This window comes from Oncorhynchus keta, chromosome 17 (genome assembly GCF_023373465.1).
Source record: "Oncorhynchus keta strain PuntledgeMale-10-30-2019 chromosome 17, Oket_V2, whole genome shotgun sequence".
In the NCBI taxonomy this organism is placed as follows: domain Eukaryota; kingdom Metazoa; phylum Chordata; class Actinopteri; order Salmoniformes; family Salmonidae; genus Oncorhynchus; species Oncorhynchus keta.
In genome coordinates, this window is record NC_068437.1 from 62,685,736 (window position 1) to 62,703,682 (window position 17,947).

At 40.7% G+C, this 17,947-nt stretch overlaps 2 long non-coding RNA genes across 2 annotated transcripts; both read left to right on the forward strand.

The window, feature by feature from the left end:
- The first annotated feature begins 12,365 nt into the window (after positions 1–12,365).
- Positions 12,366–13,558, forward strand: LOC127908534 (uncharacterized). The gene is made up of 3 exons (XR_008067584.1): positions 12,366–12,620; positions 12,973–13,242; positions 13,328–13,558. It is a non-coding gene; the product is annotated as an uncharacterized LOC127908534 (long non-coding RNA).
- Positions 13,559–14,748: 1,190 nt separating this feature from the next.
- On the forward strand, positions 14,749–17,947 carry LOC127908456 (uncharacterized). The gene is made up of 5 exons (XR_008067425.1): positions 14,749–15,688; positions 16,271–16,308; positions 16,466–16,503; positions 16,545–16,734; positions 17,882–17,947. It is a non-coding gene; the product is annotated as an uncharacterized LOC127908456 (long non-coding RNA).

Here is a 17,947-nt window from a genome sequence, read left to right on the forward strand (position 1 = left end):
ATTGATCATAGCTTTCACCTGGATTCACCTGGTCAGTCTGCGTCATAGAAAGAGCAGGTGATCCTATTCTTTTGTCCACTCAGTGAATGTGAGCATAAGCCCGGAAAATGTCCCAATGATCAACCGTGTAGAGAGACATTTCACTGTGTGTTTTTGTTCTCTCTCTCTCATATCACATGGTTGAAGGGGTATTAATCACATGGTTGAAGGGGTATTAATCACATGGTTGAAGGGGTATTAATCACATGGTTGAAGGGTATTAGTCACATGGTTGAAGGGGTATTAATCACATGGTTGAAGGGGTATTAATCACATGGTTGAAGGAGGTATTAATCACATGGTTGAAGGGGGTATTAATCACATGGTTGAAGGGGGTATTAATCACATGGTTGAAGGGGTATTAATCACATGGTTGAAGGGTATTAATCACATGGTTGAAGGGGTATTAATCACATGGTTGAAGGGAAGGGTATTAATCACATGGTTGAAGGGTATTAATCACATGGTTGAAGGGTATTAATCACATGGTTGAAGGGGTATTAATCACATGGTTGAAGGGTATTAATCACATGGTTGAAGGGGTATTAATCACATGGTTGAAGGGGTATTAATCACATGGTTGAAGGGGTATTAATCACATGGTTGAAGGGGTATTAATCACATGGTTGAAGGGGTATTAATCACATGGTTGAAGGGGGTATTAATCACATGGTTGAAGGGAAGGGGTATTAATCACATGGTTGAAGGGGTATTAATCACATGGTTGAAGGGTTGAAGGGTATTAATCACATGGTTGAAGGGTATTAATCACATGGTTGAAGGGGTATTAATCACATGGTTGAAGGGGTATTAATCACATGGTTGAAGGGGTATTAATCACATTGAAGGGGGATTAATCATATGGTTGAAGGGGTATTAATCACATGGTTGAAGGGGTATTAATCACAAGGGTGGGTTGAAGGGTATTAATCACGGGAAGGGGTATTAATCACATGGTTGAAGGGGTATTAATCACATGGTTGAAGGGGTATTAATCACGTGGTTGAAGGGTATTAATCACATGGTTGAAGGGGTATTAATCACATGGTTGAAGGGGTATTAATCACATGGTTGAAGGGGTATTAATCACATGGTTGAAGGGGTATTAATCACATGGTTGAAGGGGTATTAATCACATGGTTGAAGGGGTATTAATCACATGGTTGAAGGGGTATTAATCACATGGTTGAAGGGGTATTAATCACATGGTTGAAGGGTATTAATCACATGGTTGAAGGGGTATTAATCACATGGTTGAAGGGGTTGAAGGGGTATTAATCACATGGTTGAAGGGGTATTAATCACGTGGTTGGAAGGGGTATTAATCACATGGTTGAAGGGGTATTAATCACATGGTTGAAGGGGTATTAATCACAAAGGGGGTATTAATCACGTGGTTGAAGGGGTATTAATCACATGGTTGAAGGGTTGAAGGGGTATTAATCACATGGTTGAAGGGGTATTAATCACATGGTTGAAGGGGTATTAATCACGTGGTTGAAGGGTATTAATCACATGGTTGAAGGGGTATTAATCACGTGGTTGAAGGGTATTAATCACATGGTTGAAGGGGTATTAATCACATGGTTGAAGGGGTATTAATCACATGGTTGAAGGGGTATTAATCACATGGTTGAAGGGGTATTAATCACATGGTTGATTAATCACGTGGTTGAAGGGTATTAATCACATGGTTGAAGGGGTATTAATCACGTGGTTGAAGGGGTATTAATCACATGGTTGAAGGGTATTAATCACATGGTTGAAGGGGGTATTAATCACATGGTTGAAGGGTATTAATCACATGGTTGAAGGGGTATTAATAACATGGTTGAAGGGGTATTAATCACATGGTTGAAGGGTATTAATCACACGGTTGAAGGGGGTATTAATCACATGGTTGAAGGGGTATTAATCACATGGTTGAAGGGGTATTAATCACATGGTTGAAGGGGTATTAATCACATGGTTGAAGGGGTATTAATCACATGGTTGAAGGGGTATTAATCACATGGTTGAAGGGGTATTAATCACATGGTTGAAGGGGTATTAATCACATGGTTGAAGGGGTGAAGGGGTATTAATCACATGGTTGAAGGGGTATTAATCACATGGTTGAAGGGGTATTAATCACATGGTTGAAGGGGTATTAATCACATGGTTGAAGGGGTATTAATCACATGGTTGAAGGGGTATTAATCACATGGTTGAAGGGGTATTAAATCACATGGTTGAAGGGGTATTAATCACATGGTTGAAGGGGTATTAATCACATGGTTGAAGGGGTATTAATCACATGGTTGAAGGGTATTAATCACATGGTTGAAGGGGTATTAATCACATGGTTGAAGGGGTATTAATCACATGGTTGAAGGAAGGGGTATTAATCAGGGAAGGGGTATTAATCACATGGTTGAAGGGGTATTAATCACATGGTTGAAGGGGTATTAATCACATGGTTGAAGGGTATTAATCACATGGTTGAAGGGGTATTAATCACATGGTTGAAGGGGTATTAATCACATGGTTGAAGGGGTATTAATCACATGGTTGAAGGGGTATTAATCACATGGTTGAAGGGGTTGAAGGGGTAATCACATGGTTGAAGGGGTATTAATCACATGGTTGAAGGGGTATTAATCACATGGTTGAAGGGGTATTAATCACATGGTTGAAGGGGTATTAATCACATGGTTGAAGGGGGTTGAAGGGGTATTAATCACATGGTTGAAGGGGTATTAATCACATGGTTGAAGGGGTATTAATCACATGGTTGAAGGGGTATTAATCACATGGTTGAAGGGGTATTAATCACATGGTTGAAGGGTATTAATCACATGGTTGAAGGGGTATTAATCACATGGTTGAAGGGGTATTAATCACATGGTTGAAGGGGTATTAATCACATGGTTGAAGGGGTATTAATCACATGGTTGAAGGGGTATTAATCACATGGTTGAAGGGGTATTAATCACATGGTTGAAGGGGTTGAAGGGGTTAAATCACATGGTTGAAGGGGTATTAATCACATGGTTGAAGGGGTATTAATCACATGGTTGAAGGGGTATTAATCACATGGTTGAAGGGGGTATTAATCACATGGTTGAAGGGGTATTAATCACATGGTTGAAGGGGTATTAATCACATGGTTGAAGGGGTATTAATCACATGGTTGAAGGGGTATTAATCACATGGTTGAAGGGGTATTAATCACATGGTTGAAGGGGTATTAATCACATGGTTGAAGGGGGTATTAATCACATGGTTGAAGGGGTATTAATCACATGGTTGAAGGGTATTAATCACATGGTTGAAGGGGGTATTAATCACATGGTTGAAGGGGTATTAATCACATGGTTGAAGGGGTATTAATCACATGGTTGAAGGGGTATTAATCACATGGTTGAAGGGGGTATTAATCACATGGTTGAAGGGGTATTAATCACATGGTTGAAGGGGGTATTAATCACATGGTTGAAGGGGTATTAATCACATGGTTGAAGGGGTATTAATCACATGGTTGAAGGGGTATTAATCACATGGTTGAAGGGGGTATTAATCACATGGTTGAAGGGGTATTAATCACATGGTTGAAGGGGTATTAATCACATGGTTGAAGGGGTATTAATCACATGGTTGAAGGGGGTATTAATCACGTGGTTGAAGGGTATTAATCATGGTTGAAGGGGTATTAATCACATGGTTGAAGGGGTATTAATCACATGGTTGAAGGGGGTTGAAGGGGTATTAATCACATGGTTGAAGGGTATTAATCACATGGTTGAAGGGGTATTAATCACATGGTTGAAGGGGTATTAATCACATGGTTGAAGGGGGTTGATTAATCACATGGTTGAAGGGGTATTAATCACAATGGTTGAAGGTTGAAGGGTATTAATCACATGGTTGAAGGGGGTATTAATCACATGGTTGAAGGGTTATTAATCACAGGGTTGAAGGGGGTATTAATCACATGGTTGAAGGGGTATTAATCACATGGTTGAAGGGGTATTAATCACATGGTTGAAGGGGTATTAATCACATGGTTGAAGGGGTATTAATCACATGGTTGAAGGGGTATTAATCACATGGTTGAAGGGGTATTAATCACATGGTTGAAGGGTATTAATCACATGGTTGAAGGGGTATTAATCACATGGTTGAAGGGGTATTAATCACATGGTTGAAGGGGTATTAATCACATGGTTGAAGGGGGTATTAATCACATGGTTGAAGGGTATTAATCACATGGTTGAAGGGGTATTAATCACATGGTTGAAGGGGTTATTAATCACATGGTTGAAGGGGTATTAATCACATGGTTGAAGGGGTATTAATCACATGGTTGAAGGGGGTTGAAGGGGTATTAATCACATGGTTGAAGGGGTATTAATCACATGGTTGAAGGGTATTAATCACATGGTTGAAGGGGTATTAATCACATGGTTGAAGGGTATTAATCACATGGTTGAAGGGGTATTAATCACATGGTTGAAGGGTATTAATCACATGGTTGAAGGGGTATTAATCACATGGTTGAAGGGTATTAATCACATCATAGTTGAAGGGGTTGAATCACATGGTTGAAGGGTATTAATCACATGGTTGAAGGGGTATTAATCACATGGTTGAAGGGTATTAATCACATGGTTGAAGGGGTATTAATCACATGGTTGAAGGGGTATTAATCACATGGTTGAAGGGGTATTAATCACATGGTTGAAGGGGGTATTAATCACATGGTTGAAGGGTATTAATCACATGGTTGAAGGGTATTAATCACATGGTTGAAGGGGTATTAATCACATGGTTGAAGGGGTATTAATCACATGGTTGAAGGGGTATTAATCACATGGTTGAAGGGGTATTAATCACATGGTTGAAGGGGTATTAATCACATGGTTGAAGGGGTATTAATCACATGGTTGAAGGGGTATTAATCACATGGTTGAAGGGGTATTAATCACATGGTTGAAGGGGGTATTAATCACATGGTTGAAGGGGTATTAATCACATGGTTGAAGGGGTATTAATCACATGGTTGAAGGGGTATTAATCACATGGTTGAAGGGGTATTAATCACATGGTTGAAGGGGTATTAATCACATGGTTGAAGGGGTATTAATCACATGGTTGAAGGGGTATTAATCACATGGTTGAAGGGGGTATTAATCACATGGTTGAAGGGGTATTAATCACATGGTTGAAGGGGGTATTAATCACATGGTTGAAGGGGTATTAATCACATGGTTGAAGGGGTATTAATCACATGGTTGAAGGGGGTATTAATCACATGGTTGAAGGGGTATTAATCACATGGTTGAAGGGGTATTAATCACATGGTTGAAGGGGTATTAATCACATGGTTGAAGGGGTATTAATCACATGGTTGAAGGGGTATTAATCACATGGTTGAAGGGTATTAATCACATGGTTGAAGGGGTATTAATCACATGGTTGAAGGGGGTATTAATCACATGGTTGAAGGGGTATTAATCACGTGGTTGAAGGGGGGTTGAAGGGTATTAATCACATGGTTGAAGGGATATTAATCACATGGTTGAAGGGATATTAATCACATGGTTGAATGGGTATTAATCACATGGTTGAATGGGTATTAATCACATGGTTGAAGGGGTATTAATCACATGGTTGAAGGGGTATTAATCACATGGTTGAAGGGGTATTAATCACATGGTTGAAGGGGGTATTAATCACATGGTTGAAGGGGTATTAATCACATGGTTGAAGGGGTATTAATCACATGGTTGAAGGGGTATTAATCACATGGTTGAAGGGGTATTAATCACATGGTTGAAGGGGTATTAATCACATGGTTGAAGGGGTATTAATCACATGGTTGAAGGGTATTAATCACATGGTTGAAGGGGTATTAATCACATGGTTGAAGGGGTATTAATCACATGGTTGAAGGGGGTATTAATCACATGGTTGAAGGGGTATTAATCACATGGTTGAAGGGGTATTAATCACATGGTTGAAGGGGTATTAGTCACATGGTTGAAGGGGTATAATCACATGGTTGAAGGGGTATTAATCACATGGTTGAAGGGGTATTAATCACATGGTTGAAGGGGTATTAATCACATGGTTGAAGGGGTATTAATCACATGGTTGAAGGGGGTATTAATCACATGGTTGAAGGGGTATTAATCACATGGTTGAAGGGGTATTAATCACATGGTTGAAGGGGTATTAATCACATGGTTGAAGGGGTATTAATCACAATCACATGGTTGAAGGGGTATTAATCACATGGTTGAAGGTTGAAGTTTAATCACATGGTTGAAGGGTATTAATCACATGGTTGAAGGGGTATTAATCACATGGTTGAAGGGGTATTAATCACATGGTTGAAGGGGTATTAATCACATGGTTGAAGGGGGTATTAATCACATGGTTGAAGGGGTATTAATCACATGGTTGAAGGGGTATTAATCACATGGTTGAAGGGGTATTAATCACATGGTTGAAGGGTATTAATCACATGGTTGAAGGGGGTTGAAGGGTATTAATCACATGGTTGAAGGGGGGTATTAATCACATGGTTGAAGGGGTATTAATCACGTGGTTGAAGGGGTATTAATCACATGGTTGAAGGGGTATTAATCACATGGTTGAAGGGGGTTGAAGGGGTATTAATCACATGGTTGAAGGGTATTAATCACATGGTTGAAGGGGTATTAATCACATGGTTGAAGGGGTATTAATCACATGGTTGAAGGGGTATTAATCACATGGTTGAAGGGGTATTAATCACATGGTTGAAGGGGTATTAATCACATGGTTGAAGGGGTATTAATCACATGGTTGAAGGGGGTATTAATCACATGGTTGAAGGGGTATTAATCACATGGTTGAAGGGGTATTAATCACATGGTTGAAGGGTATTAATCACATGGTTGAAGGGGTTGAAGGGGTATTAATCACATGGTTGAAGGGGTGGTTGATTAATCACATGGTTGAAGGGGTATTAATCACATGGTTGAAGGGGTATTAATCACATGGTTGAAGGGGTATTAATCACATGGTTGAAGGGGTATTAATCACATGGTTGAAGGGGGTTGATTAATCACATGGTTGAAGGGGTATTAATCACATGGTTGAAGGGGTATTAATCACATGGTTGAATGGGTATTAATCACATGGTTGAAGGGGGTTGAAGGGTTTAATCACATGGTTGAAGGGGTATTAATCACATGGTTGAAGGGGTATTAATCACATGGTTGAAGGGGTATTAATCACATGGTTGAAGGGGTATTAATCACATGGTTGAAGGGGTTATTAATCACATGGTTGAAGGGGTATTAATCACATGGTTGAAGGGTATTAATCACATGGTTGAAGGGGGTATTAATCACATGGTTGAAGGGTATTAATCACATGGTTGAAGGGGTATTAATAACATGGTTGAAGGGGGTATTAATCACATGGTTGAAGGGTATTAATCACACGGTTGAAGGGGGTATTAATCACATGGTTGAAGGGGTATTAATCACATGGTTGAAGGGGTATTAATCACATGGTTGAAGGGGGTTGAAGGGGTATTAATCACATGGTTGAAGGGGTTGATTAATCACATGGTTGAAGGGGGTATTAATCACATGGTTGAAGGGGTATTAATCACATGGTTGAAGGGGTATTAATCACATGGTTGAAGGGGTATTAATCACATGGTTGAAGGGGTATTAATCACATGGTTGAAGGGGTATTAATCACATGGTTGAAGGGGTATTAATCACATGGTTGAAGGGGTATTAATCACATGGTTGAATGGGTATTAATCACATGGTTGAAGGGGTATTAATCACATGGTTGAAGGGGTATTAATCACATGGTTGAAGGGGTATTAATCACATGGTTGAAGGGGTATTAATCACATGGTTGAAGGGGTATTAATCACATGGTTGAAGGGTATTAATCACATGGTTGAAGGGGTATTAATCACATGGTTGAAGGGAAATCACATGGTTGAAGGGGTATTAATCACATGGTTGAAGGGGTATTAATCACATGGTTGAAGGGGGTATTAATCACATGGTTGAAGGGGTATTAATCACATGGTTGAAGGGGTTGAAGGGGTATTAATCACATGGTTGAAGGGGTATTAATCACATGGTTGAAGGGGGTATTAATCACATGGTTGAAGGGGTATTAATCACATGGTTGAAGGGGTATTAATCACATGGTTGAAGGGGTATTAATCACATGGTTGAAGGGGTATTAATCACATGGTTGAAGGGGTATTAATCACATGGTTGAAGGGGTATTAATCACATGGTTGAAGGGGTATTAATCACATGGTTGAAGGGGTATTAATCACATGGTTGAAGGGGTATTAATCACATGGTTGAAGGGGTATTAATCACGTGGTTGAAGGGGTATTAATCACATGGTTGAAGGGGTATTAATCACATGGTTGAAGGGGTATTAATCACATGGTTGAAGGGGTATTAATCACATGGTTGAAGGGGTATTAATCACGTGGTTGAAGGGGTATTAATCACATGGTTGAAGGGGGTATTAATCACATGGTTGAAGGGGTATTAATCACATGGTTGAAGGGGTATTAATCACATGGTTGAAGGGGTATTAATCACGTGGTTGAAGGGGTATTAATCACATGGTTGAAGGGGTATTAATCACATGGTTGAAGGGGTATTAATCACATGGTTGAAGGGTATTAATCACATGGTTGAAGGGGTATTAATCACATGGTTGAAGGGTATTAATCACATGGTTGAAGGGGTATTAATCACATGGTTGAAGGGGGTTGGAGGGGTTTAATCACGTGGTTGGAAGGGGTATTAATCACATGGTTGAAGGGTATTAATCACATGGTTGAAGGGTATTAATCACATGGTTGAAGGGGTATTAATCACATGGTTGAAGGGGTATTAATCACATGGTTGAAGGGTATTAATCACATGGTTGAAGGGGAAGGGGTATTAATCACATGGTTGAAGGGGTATTAATCACATGGTTGAAGGGGTATTAATCACATGGTTGAAGGGTATTAATCACATGGTTGAAGGGGTATTAATCACATGGTTGAAGGGGTATTAATCATGGTTGAAGGGGTATTAATCACATGGTTGAAGGGGTATTAATCACATGGTTGAAGGGGTATTAATCACATGGTTGAAGGGTTGAAGGGTATTAATCACATGGTTGAAGGGGGTATTAATCACATGGTTGAAGGGGTATTAATCACATGGTTGAAGGGGTATTAATCACATGGTTGAAGGGGTATTAATCACATGGTTGAAGGGGTATTAATCACATGGTTGAAGGGTATTAATCACATGGTTGAAGGGGTATTAATCACATGGTTGAAGGGGTATTAATCACATGGTTGAAGGGGTATTAATCACATGGTTGAAGGGGTATTAATCACATGGTTGAAGGGGTATTAATCACATGGTTGAAGGGGGTTGAAGGGGTAATCACATGGTTGGAAGGGTATTAATCACATGGTTGAAGGGGGTATTAATCACATGGTTAATCACATGGTTGAAGGGGTATTAATCACATGGTTGAAGGGGTATTAATCACATGGTTGAAGGGGTATTAATCACATGGTTGAAGGGGTATTAATCACATGGTTGAAGGGGTATTAATCACATGGTTGAAGGGGTATTAATCACATGGTTGAAGGGGGTATTAATCACATGGTTGAAGGGGTATTAATCACATGGTTGAAGGGGTATTAATCACATGGTTGAAGGGGTATTAATCACATGGTTGAAGGGGTATTAATCACATGGTTGAAGGGGGTATTAATCACATGGTTGAAGGGGGTATTAATCACATGGTTGAAGGGGTATTAATCACATGGTTGAAGGGGGTATTAATCACATGGTTGAAGGGGTATTAATCACATGGTTGAAGGGGTATTAATCACATGGTTGAAGGGGTATTAATCACATGGTTGAAGGGGTATTAATCACATGGTTGAAGGGGTATTAATCACATGGTTGAAGGGGTATTAATCACATGGTTGAAGGGGTATTAATCACATGGTTGAAGGGGTATTAATCACATGGTTGAAGGGGTATTAATCACATGGTTGAAGGGGTATTAATCACATGGTTGAAGGGGTATTAATCACATGGTTGAAGGGGTATTAATCACATGGTTGAAGGGGTATTAATCACATGGTTGAAGGGGTATTAATCACATGGTTGAAGGGGTATTAATCACATGGTTGAAGGGGTATTAATCACATGGTTGAAGGGGTATTAATCACATGGTTGAAGGGGTATTAATCACATGGTTGAAGGGGTATTAATCACATGGTTGAAGGGGTATTAATCACATGGTTGAAGGGGTATTAATCACATGGTTGAAGGGGTATTAATCACATGGTATTAATCACATGGTTGAAGGGGTATTAATCACATGGTTGAAGGGGTATTAATCACATGGTTGAAGGGTATTAATCACATGGTTGAAGGGGTATTAATCACATGGTTGAAGGGGTATTAATCACATGGTTGAAGGGGTATTAATCACATGGTTGAAGGGGTATTAATCACATGGTTGAAGGGGTATTAATCACATGGTTGAAGGGGTATTAATCACATGGTTGAAGGGGTATTAATCACATGGTTGAAGGGGTATTAATCACATGGTTGAAGGGGTATTAATCACATGGTTGAAGGGGGTATTAATCACATGGTTGAAGGGGTATTAATCACATGGTTGAAGGGGTATTAATCACATGGTTGAAGGGGTATTAATCACATGGTAAGGGGTATTAATCACATGGTTGAAGGGGTATTAATCACATGGTTGAAGGGGTATTAATCACATGGTTGAAGGGGTATTAATCACATGGTTGAAGGGGTATTAATCACATGGTTGAAGGGGTATTAATCACATGGTTGAAGGGGTATTAATCACATGGTTGAAGGGGTATTAATCACATGGTTGAAGGGGTATTAATCACATGGTTGAAGGGGTATTAATCACATGGTTGAAGGGTATTAATCACATGGTTGAAGGGGTATTAATCACATGGTTGAAGGGGTATTAATCACATGGTTGAAGGGGTATTAATCACATGGTTGAAGGGGTATTAATCACATGGTTGAAGGGGTATTAATCACATGGTTGAAGGGGTATTAATCACATGGTTGATGGTTGAAGGGGTATTAATCACATGGTTGAAGGGGTATTAATCACATGGTTGAAGGGGTTAATCACATGGTTGAAGGGGGTTGAAGGGGTATTAATCACATGGTTGAAGGGGTATTAATCACATGGTTGAAGGGGGATTAATCACATGGTTGAAGGGGTATTAATCACATGGTTGAAGGGGGTATTAATCACATGGTTGAAGGGGTATTAATCACATGGTTGAAGGGGTATTAATCACATGGTTGAAGGGGTATTAATCACATGGTTGAAGGGGGTATTAATCACATGGTTGAAGGGGTATTAATCACATGGTTGAAGGGGTATTAATCACATGGTTGAAGGGGTATTAATCACATGGTTGAAGGGGTATTAATCACATGGTTGAAGGGGGTATTAATCACATGGTTGAAAGGGGTATTAATCACATGGTTGAAGGGGTATTAATCACATGGTTGAAGGGGGTTGTTGTAAATAAAGATGGATGCTTCTCTGTTGCACTAATCAAATCCCAGCCAGAAGCCACAGGAGGAGAAGGGTAATCTAATTGTTCCCTTGTTCCAAGAAGGAGCATGTGGCGTATGTCTCATTGACTCTGTAGCCAGGAGTCTTCTGACTAATAAAGGCTTGACTTTAAAACTCCTTTTTTTGCATAAAATTGCATCTTTGAAATCACACGCCTGCAGTTTCCCACCTGGAGATTATCATTCATTCTCCCAGTAGTTAATTTGATTTAATCCATTTAAATGTGCACGGTTAAATAAAAGTTAAATCAAATTTAAATAAAATAGTGATATGGTGTAGTGATTCCTGTGGCCCTCTACCGACACCCTGTGGCGATTCTGAGTACTGCACCAACACTTCAACCGAACTGCTCTCTCCATTGGCTGGCTGGTAAATGGCACCCTATCCCCTGTGAAGTGTACAACTTTTGACCTGGCCCAATAGGGAATAGGATACCATTTGGGAAGCAATACACTGTTTCTAATCTTACGTCATTGTTCCAGTCCTGAAAAAACTAAAGGTGTCCTGAACAACTACAGGCCTGTAAACATTCCCCTTGATCATCATGCAAATCTCTGAAGGCCTGGTTCTGTCCCAAACTATCACTGTCCCAAACTATCACTAACGCCTCCCTACAGAGCTAACAGGTTCTGTCCCAAACTATCACTAACGCCTCCCTACAGAGCTAACAGGTTCTGTCCCAAACTATCACTAACGCCTCCCTACAGAGCTAACAGGTTCTGTCCCAAACTATCACTAACGCCTCCCTACAGAGCTAACAGGTTCTGTCCCAAACTATCACTAACGCCTCCCTACAGAGCTAACAGGTTCTGTCCCAAACTATCACTAACGCCTCCCTACAGAGCTAACAGGTTCTGTCCCAAACTATCACTAACGCCTCCCTACAGAGCTAACAGGTTCTGTCCCAAACTATCACTAACGCCTCCCTAAAGAGCTAACAGGTTCTGTCCCAAACTATCACTAACGCCTCCCTACAGAGCTAACAGGTTCTGTCCCAAACAGGTTCTGTCCCAAACTATCACTAACGCCTCCCTACAGAGCTAACAGGTTCTGTCCCAAACTATCACTAACGCCTCCCTACAGAGCTAACAGGTTCTGTCCCAAACTATCACTAACGCCTCCCTAAAGAGCTAACAGGTTCTGTCCCAAACTATCACTAACGCCTCCCTACAGAGCTAACAGGTTCTGTCCCAAACTATCACTAACGCCTCCCTACGAGCTAACAGGTTCCCCAAACTAAACTAACAGGTTCTGTCCCAAACTATCACTAACGCCTCCCTACAGAGCTAACAGGTTCTGTCCCAAACTATCACTAACGCCTCCCTACAGAGCTAACAGGTTCTGTCCCAAACTATCACTAACGCCTCCCTACAGAGCTAACAGGTTCTGTCCCAAACTATCACTAACGCCTCCCTACAGAGCTAACAGGTTCTGTCCCAAACTATCACTAACGCCTCCCTACAGAGCTAACAGGTTCTGTCCCAAACTATCACTAACGCCTCCCTACAGAGCTAACAGGTTCTGTCCCAAACTATCACTAACAGTTCTGTCCAAAACCACCACTGTCACCTCCCTAAAGAACGCCTCCCTACAGAGCTAACAGGTTCTGTCCCAAACTATCACTAACGCCTCCCTACAGAGCTAACAGGTTCTGTCCCAAACTATCACTAACGCCTCCCTACAGAGCTAACAGGTTCTGTCCCAAACTATCACTAACGCCTCCCTACAGAGCTAACAGGTTCTGTCCCAAACTATCACTAACGCCTCCCTACAGAGCTAACAGGTTCTGTCCCAAACTATCACTAACGCCTCCCTACAGAGCTAACAGGTTCTGTCCCAAACTATCACTAACGCCTCCCTACAGAGCTAACAGGTTCTGTCCCAAACCATCACTGTCACCTCCCTAAAGAGCTAACAGGTTCTGTCCCAAACCATCACTGTCACCTCCCTACAGAGCTAACAGGTTCTGTCCCAAACCATCACTGTCACCTCCCTAAAGAGCTAACAGGTTCTGTCCCAAACCATCACTGTCACCTCCCTAAAGAGCTAACAGGTTCTGTCCCAAACCATCACTGTCACCTCCCTACAGAGCTAACAGGTTCTGTACACCAAGTCAGAACCGTAGGATAAATAAAGGGGGTATATAAGCAGACAATGAAAGCTCTTACAATATTCGATGATGACATTTCTCTAGAACAGGTTATAGGCTACATGTGCACCACCAAGTCAGAACAGTCGGAGAAATTAAGAGGTGAAAATAGACCAAATTATTAGGGTGAGGCACATGGGCTACTAACAGCTTACTACACAACATACACTTACATACAAAGCTACTGTAGATAAAAGGTGATTTGACGTCATTTTATCTTGAGCCTTCTTGGATGGGCACATCTAATAAATTTTCAAGCTGTCTCACATGAGTGACAGAACCCTGAGCCAATCACGGCGCAACTAGAGAACATTACCAACCCCTATAGTCCATATTTTCCACTGGCTTCCCCAACACCACAGAAAGCACTGACCTAGGCTGAAACACCTGCATTTTGGAGCTGCCTTAACTAAAGAAAGCACTGAGCTGGGCTGAAACACCTGCATTTTGGAGCTGCCTTAACTAAAGAAAGCACTGAACTAGACTGAAACACCTGCATTTTGGAGCTGCCTTAACTAAAGAAAGCACTGAGCTAGACTGAAACACCTGCATTTTGGAGCTGCCTTAACTAAAGAAAGCACTGAGCTAGACTGAAACACCTGCATTTTGGAGCTGCCTTAACTAAAGAAAGCACTGAGCTGGGCTGAAACACCTGCATTTTGGAGCTGCCTTAACTAAAGAAAGCACTGAACTAGACTGAAACACCTGCATTTTGGAGCTGCCTTAACTAAAGAAAGCACTGAGCTAGACTGAAACACCTGCATTTTGGAGCTGCCTTAACTAAAGAAAGCACTGAGCTGGACTGAAACACCTGCATTTTGGAGCTGCCTTAACTAACTTACTCAACAAAACAAAAAAGAGACCGTATGTGTGTGCAGATTAAATCAATGATTTTATTTGTTTGCAAACTGATATGTGACATGTATTAATGCCAAAAATAACGTGCAAAACCGGCAACAACAACAACAACAACAACAACAAAAATGTAGAACAGGTGACCAGTCTGGCACCCTAATCCCTATGTAGTGCACTAGTTAAACAAGGCTCTAATCCCTATGTAGTGCACTAGTTAAACAAGGCTCTAATCCCTATGTAGTGCACTAGTTAAACAAGGCTCTAATCCCTATGTAGTGCACTAGTTAAACAAGGCTCTAATCCCTATGTAGTGCACTAGTTAAACAAGGCTCTAATCCCTATGTAGTGCACTAGTTAAACAAGGCTCTAATCCCTATGTAGTGCACTAGTTAAACAAGGCTCTAATCCCTATGTGACTCTATTAGAACAGACATACCAGGTGAAGACGGTCATGTGACTTTATTAGAACAGACATACCAGGTGAAGACGGTCATGTGACTCTATTAGAACAGACATACCAGGTGAAGACGGTCATGTGACTCTATTAGAACAGACATACCAGGTGAAGACGGTCATGTGACTTTATTAGAACAGACATACCAGGTGAAGACGGTCATGTGACTTTATTAGAACAGACATACCAGGCGAAGACGGTCATGTGACTTTATTAGAACAGTAAATGGTGAAGACGGTCATGTGACTTTATTAGAACAGACATACCAGGTGAAGACGGTCATGTGACTCTATTAGAACAGACATACCAGGTGAAGACGGTCATGTGACTCTATTAGAACAGACATACCAGGTGAAGACGGTCATGTGACTTTATTAGAACAGACATACCAGGTGAAGACGGTCATGTGACTCTATTAGAACAGTAAATGGTGAAGACGGTCATGTGACTTTATTAGAACAGTAAATGGTGAAGACGGTCATGTGACTTTATTAGAACAGTAAATGGTGAAGACGGTCATGTGACTTTATTAGAACAGTAAATGGTGAAGACGGTCATGTGACTTTATTAGAACAGTAAATGGTGAAGACGGTCATGTGACTCTATTAGAACAGACATACCAGGTGAAGACGGTCATGTGACTCTATTAGAACAGTAAATGGTGAAGACGGTCATGTGACTTTATTAGAACAGTAAATGGTGAAGACGGTCATGTGACTATTAGAACAGTAAATGGTGAAGACGGTCATGTGACTTTATTAGAACAGACATACCAGGTGAAGACGGTCATGTGACTTTATTAGAACAGTAAATGGTGAAGACGGTCATGTGACTTTATTAGAACAGTAAATGGTGAAGACGGTCATGTGACTTTATTAGAACAGTAAATGGTGAAGACGGTCATGTGACTTTATTAGAACAGACATACCAGGTGAAGACGGTCATGTGACTCTATTAGAACAGTAAATGGTGAAGAAGGTCATGTGACTATTAGAACAGACATACCAGGTGAAGACGGTCATGTGACTATTAGAACAGACATACCAGGTGAAGACGGTCATGTGACTTTATTAGAACAGACATACCAGGTGAAGACGGTCATGTGACTTTATTAGAACAGTAAATGGTGAAGACGGTCATGTGACTCTATTAGAACAGACATACCAGGTGAAGACGGTCATGTGACTATTAGAACAGACATACCAGGTGAAGACGGTCATGTGACTATTAGAACAGTAAATGGTGAAGACGGTCATGTGACTCTATTAGAACAGACATACCAGGTGAAGACGGTCATGTGACTCTATTAGAACAGTAAATGGTGAAGACGGTCATGTGACTCTATTAGAACAGACATACCAGGTGAAGACGGTCATGTGACTCTATTAGAACAGTAAATGGTGAAGACGGTCATGTGACTCTATTAGAACAGTAAATGGTGAAGACGGTCATGTGACTCTATTAGAACAGTAAATGGTGAAGACGGTCATGTGACTCTATTAGAACAGTAAATGGTGAAGACGGTCATGTGACTCTATTAGAACAGTAAATGGTGAAGACGGTCATGTGACTTTATTAGAACAGTAAATGGTGAAGACGGTCATGTGACTCTATTAGAACAGTAAATGGTGAAGACGGTCATGTGACTCTATTAGAACAGTAAATGGTGAAGACGGTCATGTGACTCTATTAGAACAGTAAATGGTGAAGACGGTCATGTGACTCTATTAGAACAGTAAATGGTGAAGACGGTCATGTGACTTTATTAGAACAGTAAATGGTGAAGACGGTCATGTGACTCTATTAGAACAGTAAATGGTGAAGACGGTCATGTGACTCTATTAGAACAGTAAATGGTGAAGACGGTCATGTGACTTTATTAGAACAGTAAATGGTGAAGACGGTCATGTGACTCTATTAGAACAGTAAATGGTGAAGACGGTCATGTGACTCTATTAGAACAGACATACCAGGTGAAGACGGTCATGTGACTTTATTAGAACAGACATACCAGGTGAAGACGGTCATGTGACTCTATTAGAACAGACATACCAGGTGAAGACGGTCATGTGACTCTATTAGAACAGACATACCAGGTGAAGACGGTCATGTGACTCTATTAGAACAGTAAATGGTGAAGACGGTCATGTGACTCTATTAGAACAGTAAATGGTGAAGACGGTCATGTGACTCTATTAGAACAGTAAATGGTGAAGACGGTCATGTGACTATTAGAACAGTAAATGGTGAAGACGGTCATGTGACTATTAGAACAGTAAATGGTGAAGACGGTCATGTGACTATTAGAACAGTAAATGGTGAAGACGGTCATGTGACTCTATTAGAACAGACATACCAGGTGAAGACGGTCATGTGACTCTATTAGAACAGACATACCAGGTGAAGACGGTCATGTGACTCTATTAGAACAGTAAATGGTGAAGACGGTCATGTGACTTTATTAGAACAGTAAATGGTGAAGACGGTCATGTGACTATTAGAACAGTAAATGGTGAAGACGGTCATGTGACTATTAGAACAGTAAATGGTGAAGACGGTCATGTGACTATTAGAACAGTAAATGGTGAAGACGGTCATGTGACTATTAGAACAGTAAATGGTGAAGACGGTCATGTGACTCTATTAGAACAGTAAATGGTGAAGACGGTCATGTGACTCTATTAGAACAGACATACCAGGTGAAGACGGTCATGTGACTCTATTAGAACAGTAAATGGTGAAGACGGTCATGTGACTCTATTAGA